Source organism: Esox lucius, chromosome 5, assembly GCF_011004845.1.
Source record: "Esox lucius isolate fEsoLuc1 chromosome 5, fEsoLuc1.pri, whole genome shotgun sequence".
Classification (NCBI taxonomy): Eukaryota; Metazoa; Chordata; class Actinopteri; order Esociformes; family Esocidae; genus Esox; species Esox lucius.
This window is the reverse complement of record NC_047573.1, coordinates 5,934,658-5,949,258: the sequence shown is the minus strand read 5'-3', so window position 1 is coordinate 5,949,258 and position 14,601 is coordinate 5,934,658. Positions and strand designations below refer to the sequence as shown.

General features: G+C 41.5%; 1 protein-coding gene across 1 annotated transcript in view; it reads left to right on the top strand.

Annotated features, from left to right (window-relative positions):
• eys (eyes shut homolog) overlaps positions 1–14,601 on the top strand; it is a 296,854-nt gene that overhangs the window by 154,233 nt on the left and 128,020 nt on the right. The gene's annotated exons all lie outside the window — the stretch shown is intronic.

The window sequence follows — 14,601 nt, the reverse complement described above, 5'->3', positions numbered from 1 at the left end:
ATAAAAAGAAACAAACCCCAAAGAAACTTTCAGTTAATAAATGAATAATATAATTCTGAACAAAAACAAAACCACCAGACAACACCAAACACACTCTCCATCGTATCACTTTGGGATTGATAGGAATGTGCGCGTATAATCAAAATAAATAAGTCGTGTTAAAGAGGTTTGAGAGACTCATGAATATATCTAAACTAGGTCACTGTCTTAACAGGCTCAGTGCCCTTGGTGGTGCTGAAAATAGACTCAGACTCTTTCCGCAGTCGACAGCACCTTTGGAACCTCACAGTGGAACGTTAGAATCCCTGGCAATCTACCTGTTAACTCAGTTCAATCAATGTGGATTTCAAACATTTAAAAAACAGAAGAAAGGGTGCTGTTCACTTTTATTTTTTCCTGTATCCCTCAATGTGACTCATTCGAAGCAGCTGAAAATGTTGTGTGAATTTCAAACAGTGGAGAAAATGTTGTTTCTTCTGGTGCTTTTCCTTTCATGAACACACACACACACACTAATTTCTGTGCATTTAAAACTTTTTTTTTTTATAGATATTTTTGGTACCCTCTTATTCACATTTTATGAAACATTGTAAACAAAGTAAGTAACGTTTGCTTGCTGCCACCAAGGTCTTACTGTAACTTCTGTCCTGGGACAATGCAGAGTGTACTGACCTGATGTAACTCTGTAGCACCACCAAGTAATCCCAAGACAGACTGACACTCCCTCTGTAGGATCAAGTACATAAGACAGAACAGCTTTTTCTGAGGGACCGTGGGTGCGTTCCAAATGGCACATCAGCTCAGGGGACAGGGTCCCGTTTGGAAGGCAGCCGATGGCTTTTTTAATGGCCTTTGCACTGAGAGATAGTCTTCGACTCGGTACAGTGAAAGATGATGGGGACTTAAAATCTGCACACCAGTCTTGGGGGGAAAAAAAGGGAAAGCTTACAGCAGATAAACCGTGATTAGGTGATCCTTTTTACCCAAAAATAATCGCACGCTGCACAACCCGGACCTGTTATCAATGCCTGCTCTGTCTGACAGGGATGAAATGGAATACTGTAAGTAGGATGTATACATTGAAACGTTGGGGGAGTGTTCTTAGAAAGGCCGCTGTAAGATTCACCCCGCAGTTTGAATTTCAAGACAATCTATAATCCTCCTGGAACCTTGTCCTCCCAGATTGTTTTCTGTGTCATATGAAATCTACTAACTGACACTGGGAGAGTGAACCAGGGACATACTGGAAGACTGAAATGTGGAGAGCAAACCAGGAATCTACTGGCAGATTGAAACTGTGAGGTCAAACCAGGAATCTACTGGTAGACTGAAACTGTGAGGTCAAACCAGGAATCTACTGGCAGACTGAAACTGTGAGGTCAAACCAGGAATCTACTGGCAGACTGAAACTGTGAGGGCAAACCAGGAATCTGCTGGAAGACTGAAATGGGGAGAGCTAACCAGGAATCACTGTCAGACTGAAACTCTGAGAACCAACCAGGAATCACTGGCAGACTGAAACAGGAAAAGCAAACCAGGAATATCCTGACAGACTGCAACTATGTGAGCAAACCAAGAATCACTAGCAGGCTGATACAGGAAAAGCAAACCAGGAAGGTACTGGCAGAATGAAACAGGGAAAGCTAGTCAGGAATCACTGGCAGACTGAAACAGTTTTTTTGTGAGGTAGTGCCACTCACATACAGTATGTAACATGGCGTGGTAATCTAAGCATTTGTTGCCAGTGTTTACTTTGATCCCTTTTCAGCAAAATATATTTTTAGGGGATTAAGAAATGCTTTCTTGAACATCTCAATTCGAATGTATGAAACTGAGCAAATTCAAGACAGAAAATGTAGTAGAAGACCAAAAATAGTGTCTGCATTAGGATTCTGGTGTTCAATCCCTAAGAGGGGCCAGTGTGTATACATTGGGTGTCAGCTAAATGTCTGCTAAATGTCTTAAAATGTATAATTAGTCAGTATCTGTGTTAACATTTCCCCTAATTGATTTTTTTTTTTTTTTTTTACCATTTTGATAGTCTTTTGGCTATTGCATAACCTTGCTTGTTAGTCACATAAATGTGTATGTGTCATTGGCAGGTCATGAATATTCATGAGATGGGGGCATGCTGCATGAATATATCACTGTGTGCATTTGTCTTCCCAGCAGTTGGTTCATGTTCTTTGTGTTTATGTAACACACACACAGACAGGTGACACCTCAGGTCATATACAGTGTACAGCTAAATGAGACTGCTACATAGCTTTTACTTTAATCGCTTGAGAACAATAAATCACTAATGAGATTGTTGTTGATTCTCTGGTAATATCACAACCGGCAATATGTACATGGTTTACAGAGAGAGAAAGAGAGAGGAAGAGACTAAAACTGACAATATACTGTGGATCCTTACTGTATTTGCTAATATCTCTAATATGTTTGGAAACATATTGTGGCGTGAATGCACCCCCACCCCACAAATCAGCGTCGCACCAAAGACCCCAGCAGAAAATGCTGGTAGCTTGGAGACGATTCCCCCTGTGTCTGTTTCCTGTGTCTCCCCCCCCGTTCAAATATGAAATGGATTGCAGTTGTCCCATTCACTTTGATTAGAGAAAAGGCTTGGGAAAGGTCTTCCCGTCACGTGACCTAGTGGTCTGGTCCAACTCGCCGTGGTTTGATTCTGGAAAGGATCTGTGTGCCGCTGCCCCTGCCAGACCATGTCAAACCACGGCGACTCTTGAGCTTGGACAATGTCGTTGGACCCGACACAAAGCAGACAGTTTAGCAGCTTTCTCTGATATCAAGGGAAATCTTTCTCTAAATGGCTGACAGCTGATAGCTGCGGCTCACACCAATGACTGGAGTGCAACAGCCGTTTGTTAGTTCCTCCGTGCTGCGCCTCTTTTGCTCAGATTTATCTGAAACAACATCAAAGCCAACTTTTCACATTGCAAAATCATAATTGGTGCCAACTTAAAGTAATCCCGTAGATTCTAACTGGTGACTTTTGGTGAGTTGACGTGCGCTTCATACACTGCAGGCTGCTTCAAAGCTAGCTGCTCCATCTGCCTTTCATCTCGTAAACCCCCAGATCGGTGAGCCAACTTAGACCAAATTACAGTAGCGCTGTCAAATTCAACAATGGTTAATTCATATGACTAAATAGGAATTATATCCAATGGGGTATTTTTCTGAAAGAGCGTTTCTCTTGCAAATTGACAAAATCTGTTGTTCGCGAGCGAGATCCATTTCCCAGACGAGTGGTAAATGGTAATGGTTGTTTTGGGCTCGGTTTTGTGGACTGTGTTCATGTTAGGAGGCTACAGTGTTGGAGATCGGACAGTTCTTCAGATCTCAGACATTAGGCTCAACGTCAGCACTAGAAGGCCAGAATTGCCAGGGAACAGCTCCAATCGTGCTTATACAAGGTAAACATCACATAGATATTTTTTATTCATTTCAGTCCGAATAAATCTACAACGTGTCCCCACTCTAGTCAACGTTGATCGGCCCTTAATTTCGTTGCACGTCGGGAATGGCGGGTCGTTTCTTCGTGACTACGGAAGGCGCTTGAGGTATCCGTGTTTGCATGTAAAAGGCTTATTAAAGAACTACATTCAAATGTTTGTTGGCGTTATATTCCAAGGGGATACAGATGGAAAGACTTTGTGGGAACTGCTGGGCTAGGGCGAAGCCTACTGTTGTCTGATACCACTGGTTGGATGTTTGACTAGATCGGGGTGCTGTGTGTTTGTGTAACGACGTGACCTGAATCAGGTGACCTCTTCTAAAATCAGTGTGTAAAATGTAGCTTTGATTCAATTCCCGAATGCTGTTAGGATCATCTGAAAAACATTGACCAGCACTTTGTTTCCTACCATTAGGGTCACATGGGAAACACTGACCAGCACTTTGGTTCCTACCATTAGGGTCATGTGGGAAACACTGACCAGCACTTTGGTTCCTACCCTTAGGGTCAGGTGGGAAACACTGAGCCGCACTTTGGTTCCTACCCTTAGGGTCAGGTGGGAAACACTGACCAGCACTTTGGTTCCTACCCTTAAGGTCATGTGGGAAACACTGACCAGCACTTTGGTTCCTACCCTTAGGGTCACATGGGAAACACTGACCAGCACTTTGGTTCCTACCCTTTAATAACACATGTCTGGCTTTTTAATTTCAAATGTTAATTCCAAATTCCTTTTGAATTTAAATGTATATTCTGTAATAACACTTTAGCCTGGTAAATTTACAATTATGGAAAAGTAGGGTAGCACAAATAGAAAGAAAATGGATATGTGGTTCAAGAGTTAGCAGGCTATGTAGGCTCAATATAGACTATATCGTAATGCATTTAAACCTAATCATTCTAGCTGTCATACATTTTATATAGTGGTCCTTATGTTTTGTTTGGAGCACCAGTGCTACCAAATCCTTTCTTTAATTTAATCCTGTTATACGTAACTGGTTTCACACAGGCACATGCAAGTACAAATCCTCTCAACCAGAGAATCCAAAACTGGTCCTTAATGATTTCTCCTGAAATTGCAGCTGACAGCGGAGCCAGACTCGCTGTGTAGCAGAGATCATTAGGATATTTTAAGCTGCCACAAGGGTAGATTGGAGAATTGTAGATGAAAAGAAACATATTCGCATAGAACGATCAATTGGTTCTCTGTGGTTATTGGATTTGCTTTGCGATGAGTTGAAACATATGAAGTTAGTTTTTTCCATACGGCTCAAATTTCCCTGTGAATATATAATTATAATTTAAATGTGTTTTTTGCCTCGGAAAATGAACTGCAGCCTGAATTAATTTGGTTTCTGATAGGGGCGGGTGGTATTCAGACGTCCAAGGCTGTTGTACCATTCCTGTAGCAAACAGGGGTGTGCAGATAATTATTAGCAAAAACTGGATGTTTACTACCTAATAATAAACAATATGCAAGTATAGACAAGGAACTGTGTTAAAACGTCACACCAGGAGAATATATATTGTCTCTAACCAACACGTTTAATCCGGCCAGCTGACTGCAGTCGCTTTAAAAAGAGCACTTCCTGTACTTGAACACTTCTGATCGGATGATTCAGGAAGTGCTACTGTGCTAGCGATGAGAAATGCACGCTCAGGTATGTCGGACCAGAGAGGTGTAGAGAGATCGCGTCAATCTAATTTGGTCCTCTGAGAGTTATAAAGCCTTACCCGGCTTCTCTCTCTCTCTCTCACCAAATGGGCCCATGGTGGTCTCAAGGCTGTGGTGTTGTGCCAGACTTTACGCTGGGGCCGGCTCAGCCTAATAGCCTAAGAGCCACCGGGGAAGAACATTCACAAATAGTTTTTTTTTTTTTTTCAGGCGGTAGGAAAGTATTGAAGCAACACGAATACAGGGCGCTTGAAAATGAAGGACTAACACAATGTATGTGTTTCACTCATACAGGGGGCGTTGAAAATGAAGGATTAACACAATGTATGAGTTTCACTCTGGAAAAAACTGAGAAGAGCTGTTCCTCTTCAATCACAATCTGTCTAAATTAAGTACCCGAAAGGGGTGAGAATTCTCTAGGAATTACCCATATATATATAAACAAATTAAGAGACCCCTCCACGTTTTGAGTGAGGAACAGAAGGGTTAAAATTAAAAACCACTGCAAATTGAATGCTTCTGTTCCTCACTCAAAACTTTCCTTTTCAACTTTTTTGGAAAGGAAAGAAAAAGTTGCAGTGGTTTCTTAACGGTCTCTTAATTACAGGTGCTGGTCATAAAATGTGAATATCATCAAAAAGTTGATTTATTTCAGTAATTCCATTCAAAAAGTGAAACTTGTATATTATATTCATTCATTACACACAGACTGATATATTTCAAATGTTTATTTCTTTTAATTGGGATGATTATAACTGACAACTAATGAAAATCCCAAATTCAGTATCTCAGAAAATTAGAATATTACTTAAGACCAATCCAAATTATTATTTTTTTGAAATGTTGGCCAACTGAAAAGTATGAACATGAAATGTATGAGCATGTACAGCACTCAATACTTAGTTGGGGCTCCTTTTGCCTGAATTACTGCAGCAATGCGGCGTGGCATGGAGTGGATCAGTCTGTGGCACTGCTCAGGTGTTATGAGAGCCCAGGTTGCTCTGATAGTGGCCTTCAGCTCTTCTGCATTGTTGTGTCTGGCGTATCGCATCTTCCTCTTCACAATACCCCATAGATTTTCTATAGGGTTAAGGTCAGGCGAATTTGCTGGTCAATTAAGAACAGGGATACCATGGTCCTTAAACCAGGTACTGGTAGCTTTGGCACTGTGTGCAGGTGAAAATGAAATCTGCATCTCCATAAATTTGGTCAGCAGCAGGAAGCATGAAGTGCTCTAAAACCTCCTGGTAGACGGCTGCGTTGACCTTGGACCTCAGAAAACACAGTGGACCAACACCAGCAGATGACATGGCACCCCATACCATCACTGACTGTGGAAACTTTACACTGGACTTCAAGCAACGTGGATTCTGTGCCTCTCCTCTCTTCCTCCAGACTCTGGGACCTTGATTTCCAAAGGAAATGCAAAATGTACTTTCATCAGAGAACATAACTCAGCAGCAGTCCAGTCCTTTTTGTCTTTAGCCCAGGCAAGACGCTTCTGACGCTGTGTCTTGTTCAAGAGTGGCTTGACACAAGGAATGCGACAGCTGAAACCCATGTCTTGCATACGTCTGTGAGTGGTGGTTCTCGAAGCACTGACTCCAGCTGCAGTCCACTCTTTGTGAATCTCCCCCACATTTTTGAATGGGTTTTGTTTCACAATCCTCTCCAGGGTGCGGTTATCCCTATTGCTTGTACACTTGTTTCTAACACATCTTTTCCTTCCCTTCGCCTCTCTATTAATGTGCTTGGACACAGAGCTCTGTGAACAGCCAGCCTCTTTAGCTATGACCTTTTGTGTCTTACCCTCCTTGTGCAAGGTGTCAGTGGTTGTCTTTTGGACAGCTGTCAAGTCAGCAGTCATCCCCATGATTGTGTTGCCTACAGAACTAGACTGAGAGACCATTTAAAGGCCTTTGCAGATGTTTTGGTTTAATTAGCTGATTAGAGTGTGGCACCAGGTGTCTTCAATATTGAACCTTTTCACAATATTCAAATTTTCTGAGATACTGAATTTGGGTTTTTCATTAGTTGTGAGTTATAATCATCAAAATTAAAAGAAATAAACACTTGAAATATATCAGTCTGTGTTTAATTAATGTATACATTATACAAGTTTCACTTTTTGAATGGAATTACTGAAATAAATCAACTTTTTGATGATATTCAAATTTTATGACCAGCACCTGTATATATATATTAATTAGTGCTCATCTACGGTCCATTTCTGTAAAAGATGCATCATAGCTAAATGTCATATCACAGATATAACATTATGGTTTGTTTGCATGCTAATTCTGCTTACACTTTAGCTAATGTTGCTAACATTGGTCCATGGTATTTACCATTGTGAAATCGCCTACTGAGAATGCCTGCTTTGTGGTTTCAGCTGTTACTTATTTATTGTTATTACATAACTAAATCATTTATTTTGCCTGTGTGTGATAAACAGTGGACCAAACGTTGTCAGATATGAAGTGAGCATTGCATTCCAGATGATTTCATCAGTCCAGTCTGTCTTTTTAATGGCTTGCAACCATAAACATATGCATTTTGCTTCAGAGGGTGGCTTCGACAACGGTGTTCTGTAAAAAGTAAGGCCATCTTTTTTTGCATTCTTATTCTGACATCCAATGGCACAACAAGACATTTCTTTCTTTTTGTCCGAGGATCTTGCCCGTTTCCCTACACTTGTTTTCTACAGCACAACCACTAAACTTCAGTGACGCAACTGTGACGTCCACTCCAAATGGGTCTATTCTCACCCATTAGTTTTTCTTGTCAGAAGATGAGTAAACTATCATGCAAGACAACAAGGACTGGGTTTACTCACACACTGATGGTCATTTTACATGTTCTCATAACCCCACCTAAGTTGCCTGTTTTGTGGGTGAGACTATTCTATTGTTTATAGCTCTATGTGTGTGTGTGTGTGTGTGTGGCAGATTTTAGTTTTCTCACTCACGCATAATAATAATAATAACTTTGTGTGTACTGTATTTCGTATGTGTGATGTGCTTCATGCTGTGTTTCATCAGTGAATAAAGGAAATGACAGAACTCATAAAAAACATTAACTGCTGTTCCCCAACAATTTCAGAAATCAAGTTTGTGCTTTGGAAACACTGATCTTTGCTGTCTTGCACCGACAAAGTCACACTTACTTTCGTTCAGTCAAAGGCTGCCATTTTCTGAAGATGTCTAGTGAAACAATTGACAACTAAGACCTACTGTAATGGTTGGAGCTACAAACTGCCCACAACCTACGGTACATTATCGAGCTAAAGGTAAGCAGAGTTCTGTTGCTGTAGAAGTTAGTAAAGTACATTTTGAAACCCCCCTAAAAGATATACATAAGACATTCCCCCGAAATAAAAACGTCCAGAAGGATAGTGTTCAACTAGCTGTTTAGCAAAGTTATATGTTTGTTATTCAATTTGTTTTGATGCACAATAGCTAATTACATTTTCTGGCCTGTGGTTAAATGGTATCTCCGTCTTCATATGTTAACTATCGCCAATGACTAGAGGGGCATATTTATGGATTTTGGGCCCTTATCTACCTCAAAACATTCACATTTACTTGTGTAAAAAGAAATGTAACCACTAACTAGTGCTAGCGCAACGGCTAACTAGAGTTAGCGCTATAACTAGAAGTATATGGTGTCTACTGGTGTGCTAACAATTCCCTAATCCAAGTATACAAGTTTTATTCACCATTTCTCTCATTATTTCATTTGGTAATTTACTCAGCACTAGTGGTGTGTGTGTGATTGTGTGTTTGGAAAGAGACAATCTGATAGCACCTAACAATAGGGTTCATTTTGTGAATAGAGCCCAATGCTACAAAACAGTACAATAATTGCCTATGTCCAAAGCTGTGTTTAATTCATTGTAATTCCCTCCATCTACTTTTATCTCTTCAGACCTCATGGACAACAGAGGAGAGTGACTGGGTGAATCCGGAGCCTTGAAGTCCTGAAGAAACATATTTATACGTATCCTAAGCTGTAATATGTTTGATTACTCAAGTCATGTTATCGGTTCAAGCTTTGGCTCTGCTGCCCTTTCATCATATTACCCAGTCAATGCTGAAATCTCTCCAAGTGAACACCTGACTTACCCCCATCTACCATTTGAGGCTTGAACATTTGTTGGTGAAAGTGTATGGAGTGTAATCTAGTTTTACAATTCTAAAGTACAGCATCATGATCAATTTCATTCCATCCTCCCTAAAATAACTGAAACTTTCTGGGAGGAGTGCTAATACAACAAGCACAGGCAGTGAACAACAGGAAATCATGAAAACCTGAAATAGGTATCCTGCAAGATTTCAATGTAAAAGACTTCTCTCTCTTCATGCATGCATAGTGAACTGATTTTCATGTGCACAATCCACGTGTCTAACTGCTCTTTATTTGTGCATACATTTCTGTGTCTGTCATTTTCACGCACAAGTGTTATACTTGATGCCTAAATGCATGATAGCCTACTGTCACCATGCTGTCATAGAAAATATCTATGGACATTTATTTTGAAAATGAAATCAGGAATCACAAGGCTGTGGTATAGCACTGGGCCAACGGTCCGACTTAGTGCAAATCATTTTAGTGAAATATACACAACGAGCCATGACCACAACATTTATTTGTCATATTTTTTTAGCAAAACATTTTTTTAAATAATTTAACTGATGACATGTTTGAGAGAGCTGTATGACAGTGGTATGCACAATCTGTGAGTATTTGGTCTCTACATGAAGTGAAACTTGTCTTTCTTCGAAGTTGTGCAAAATACTCTGTCAGGGCCTCAGGTAAGTTATCTTCATTGATGTTGTCTTCAATAGGCAGCGCACCCCCATCGCCTGTTCCTCTTCATCCCTGTTCTCTAAGAGACGTTCCTCAAATGCTTCCCCTCTGCTCTTACATATACAGTGTAATGTAGCTTTATAGCTGCTATGATGCTCTTCACATTTTTAATAATGTAGTGTTTTATTTTAACTGTTATTAATTGACCAGGTCAGGTGACTGACAACAACACATTGTTGGTTGTAGCAATAAGTAGTTTGGGAGCCATTAGGGGGAAAATCAACATCTTTAATTTTACAATGCTGTTTCGATCTACCTTTGCTTACTGGTAAGATGCTTAAACTGCTGCCCCATATAAGATTTTTTTCTCAGTGAGTTTGTGCCTAATGTCTGTCAAAAGCAACCTGAAGACACATATAGATCGAGTTTAACACTTGAAATTTAAGGACTACCAATGAATATGTAAGATGTGTCTATGTTCAGTAATCACTTGAGGTAGTTACTGCAATGAGCAGTCTATGGAGAAGATGTTAAAGGGAGTCCTTAAAACCTGCAACAGTCATTTATCACTTAGATGTACAGTGTCTCACAAAAGTGAGAACACCCCTCACATTTTTGTTAATATTTGATTATATCTGTTCATGTGACAACATTCGAAGAAATGACACTTTGCTACAATGTAAAGTAGTGAGTGTACAGCTTGTATAACAATGTAAATTAGCTGTCCCTTCAAAATAACACAACACACAGCCGATAATGTCTAAACTGTTGGCAACCCCTAAGTGAAAATGTCAAAATTTGGGCCAAAGTGTAAATATTTTGTGTGGCCACCATCATTTTCCAGCACTGCCTTAACCCTCTTGGGTTCACCAAAGCTTCACAGGTTGCCACTGGAAGACTACATGACGACATCACAGAGCTGGTGGATGTTAGAGACCTTCCGTTTAAGGATGCCCAACAGATGCTCAATAGGTCTGGAGACATGCTTGGCCAGTCCATCACCTTTACCCTCAGCTTCTCTAGCAAGGCAGTGGTCATCTTGGAGGTGTGTTTGGGGTCGTAATCATGTTGGAATACTGCCCTGCGGCCCAGTCTCTGAAGGGAGGGGATCATGCTCCACTTCAGTATGTCACAGTACATGAAGGCATTCATGGTTCCCTCAGTGAACTGTAGCTCCCCAGTGCCGGCAGCACTCATGCAGCCCCAGACTATGACACTCCCACCTCCATGCTTGACTGTAGGAAAGACACTTGTCTTTGTACTCCTCACCTGGTTGCCAGCACACACCCTTGACACCATCTGAACCAAATAAGTTTATCTTGGTCTCATCAGACCACAGGACACGGTCCCAATAATCCATGTCTTTAGTCTGCTTGTCTTCAGAAAGCTGTTTGCAGGCTTTCTTGTGCATCATCTTTAGAAGAGGCTTCCTTCTGGGACAATGGCCATGCAGACCAATTTGATGCAGTGTGCGAAGTATGGTCTGAGCACTGACAGGCTGACCCCCCACCCCTTCAAACCTCTGCAGCAATGCTGGCAGCACTCATACGTCTATTTCCCAAAGACAACCTCTGGATATGACGCTGAGCATGTGCACTCAACTTCTTTGGTTGACTATGGCGTGGCCTGTTCTGAGTGGAACCTGTCCTGTTAAACCACTGTATGGTCTTGGCCACCGTGCTGCAGCTCAGTTACAGGGTCTTGGCAATCTTCTTATAGCCTAGGCCATCGTTATGTAGAGCAACAATTCTTTTTTTCAGACCCTCAGAGAGTCCTTGACCATGAGGTGCCATGTTGAACTTCCAGTGACCAGTATGAGGGAGTGTGAGAGCAATGACACCAAATTTAACACACCTGCTCCCCATTCACACCTGAGACCTTGTAACGAGGCACGTGACACTGGGGAGGGAAAATGACTAATTGGGACCAATTTTGGACGTTTTCACTTAGGGGTGTACTCACTTTGGTTGCCAGCGGTTCAGACATTAATGGCTGTGTGTTGAGTTATTTTGAGGGGACAGCTTTTTGATTGACACTGTTAAACAAGCTGTACACTCACTACTTTACATTGTAGCAAAGTGTCATTTCTTCAGTGTTGTCACATGAAAAGATATACTCAAATATTTACAAAAATGTGAGGGGTGTACTCACTTTTGTGACATACTGTATACATGACCAATGTTGGGTTTTTGTTGTGACAGAACATTCTTTTTTCATGTGGGTTGCCGTTATTCTACAGCGTCGTATCAAAATGCTTTAGTGGAGCGAGAGCAATATAACCACATGACACTGCACTTGGGCTAGCTTGACCCTGCTCTCCCTGAGTGAGAGATTTGCGTGCCTAGAGAGACAATTACTTCAAGCAATTTATGAACGGGGAAAAATCATGGATATACGCCCTTTAACATTCTGGTGGTGTACAGATTTCACATAAACAATACGCTTTTTTGTGCCGTTTACACTTGTGGTGTAACAATTACACTTTTCAGCGTTGTCGTTTAACAACGTTGTTTTGCCATAAGCTGGCCTGTGGCTGTTAGTGTTATTATTCAAATTCAACTATGTGCTGGTACATCTCATCAGCCTGGTTTTGAATGGCTCTGTTTCACCTGGACACTGCGTTATTGAAACTCATGTTCAACCGGCCTCATCAAGCCTGCGACACACATTGCGCTGGTATAGGTGTCCATGAATTCACTTGTTATGTCTAGATAACAACTGGACGTCCGTTCATCCGTACACAGGAAGTCACGTTCAATAAAAGCGCGACTGTAATTAGCCAATGGGCTTACAGTGCTGTGTTGTGTATTCTGGACTGCGATGTATGAAAAGTAGAGGACGACCCTAAGTTTCTTTGAGATCGAGTTTGTGAGATCGAGTTTGTGAGACTGAGTCTGCAACATCATGAACAATAGATTATCAAATGCTGCCAGAAATAATAGAATTATTCTCTCCCTCAACGACCGGGTACATGATCATTATTTCACCACTTTACGAGTGGCTGATTTCTAACACTGGCTTGCATAGTGTTCTGTGACTCCAATTAGAATCTGGCAAGACCTGAGAGATTCAACGAAATGTTGGGCAGTAGAGCCGCATCTTCCAGTAGTTTTGCTAAGTGCCTCTACAATGTTATGGTCACATGCTGCAAAAATGTTGTTATTGTTAATTCGATTCCATTTTGCAGTCAGTCCACCAAGTACTAGATAGTTTTTAATCCATCATGATCTGAAATGTGCAAAGGAATGTCCTTATTGCTGTTATGAGTGATAAACACTATTTCGTCTGTATTATTTAATCATTTTAAGAACACTGCATTCATTGGTGGGTTGTCGTGGAGTCAGAGAGAAGCCAAGCTACAGTTAAAATGTGACCAATAAAGAAATAAATGGATTCAAACAAAGTATCTTTAATCTCTGTGTGTTTTGTATTCCTCTTCAATTCTCAAGTGTCTCTGCCAGGGGAAATCAGGAGGGAAACAGCGCCCCAAGAGGCAGTATGTGTACAAGTGCTGAACTTCAGAATTCAGATTGCGTTCAGCTCATTCTTTCCCATTAGATTTCCTCAAGTAGAAATCCCCTCACTTTTTTTTACAAGGACATTTCAGTCAAGCCTACATTGATTGCTTCACAAACACTACAGAAACCATTGCAGTTTACATAGCAAAACACACACCACACAAGAAGCACATTTACCTCCACAGTGTATAAATATAGTAAATATACACACATCTTCACTGTGGAGAGAGTCATAAACTTGACAGAACATTGAAAAAAAATGCACGTAATCCCTGCCAATATAGTTGACGTAAAATGAGCGCAGATCTCCCTTATTACACTGTCAGATGTTCACTTTCTGTCTCACAAATCACATTTGCTGTGGTGATTTCTTTTATTCATCCTTGTCTCTGTCCCTTTTTTCCAACCATGAATCATTCAGCTCTCCTGTGTCTTGTTCCCAGATATCAACCGTGTGCCATTCACCCAGCATGGGCTGATTCAGTCCCCACTGAAGACAATCAACCTAGTGCATCAAACTAGCCCTGATGTCAGTGTTCGCATTGGGATCCCATATGCATTTGCCATTTGCCTTTTGCCACTTTGTTTGGGGGCCCCATGTTCGCGGTCTCGTGCACAAGCTTGCAATGGCCTTCTGCTAAGGCACTTGTCTCGCTCTGCATCAGCTACAGCGATGAGCAAGGTGAGGTCCTTTCAGCATGCCCATTGGGCTCGATCCACCAAAGGCTGTAAAAGAAAAGGGGGAGGACTCCTGGAGCATGTGCTGATGGGAGTTGTAGTCTCCATCGGAGACCCAGGATGTTTTGGCTTGGATGATATTCAGCTCCCACACAACAGGGAACGGGTCAGGTGATTAATAACTAAACGAGTAGCGCGAGGGGAGGAGGTTAGGGGGAAATCAAACTCAGAAGACAAACCCCTTTTATCGGGAGGCAGCGTCATCTCTGGGGTGGCCTCCCAGTGGGGGTTTGGGAGGGTGCTGGTGGTCGTAACCTTGACGCTTGCTCCGGCACCTTTCATCTCCTGGCCATCTTCTTCCTCCTCTGTCTTGTAGACTTCTGTTCTGCATTTACCGTTGTTTTTGTCCTCCAAAACAACAGGTTGCGTAGGGGCAGGACTGGAAT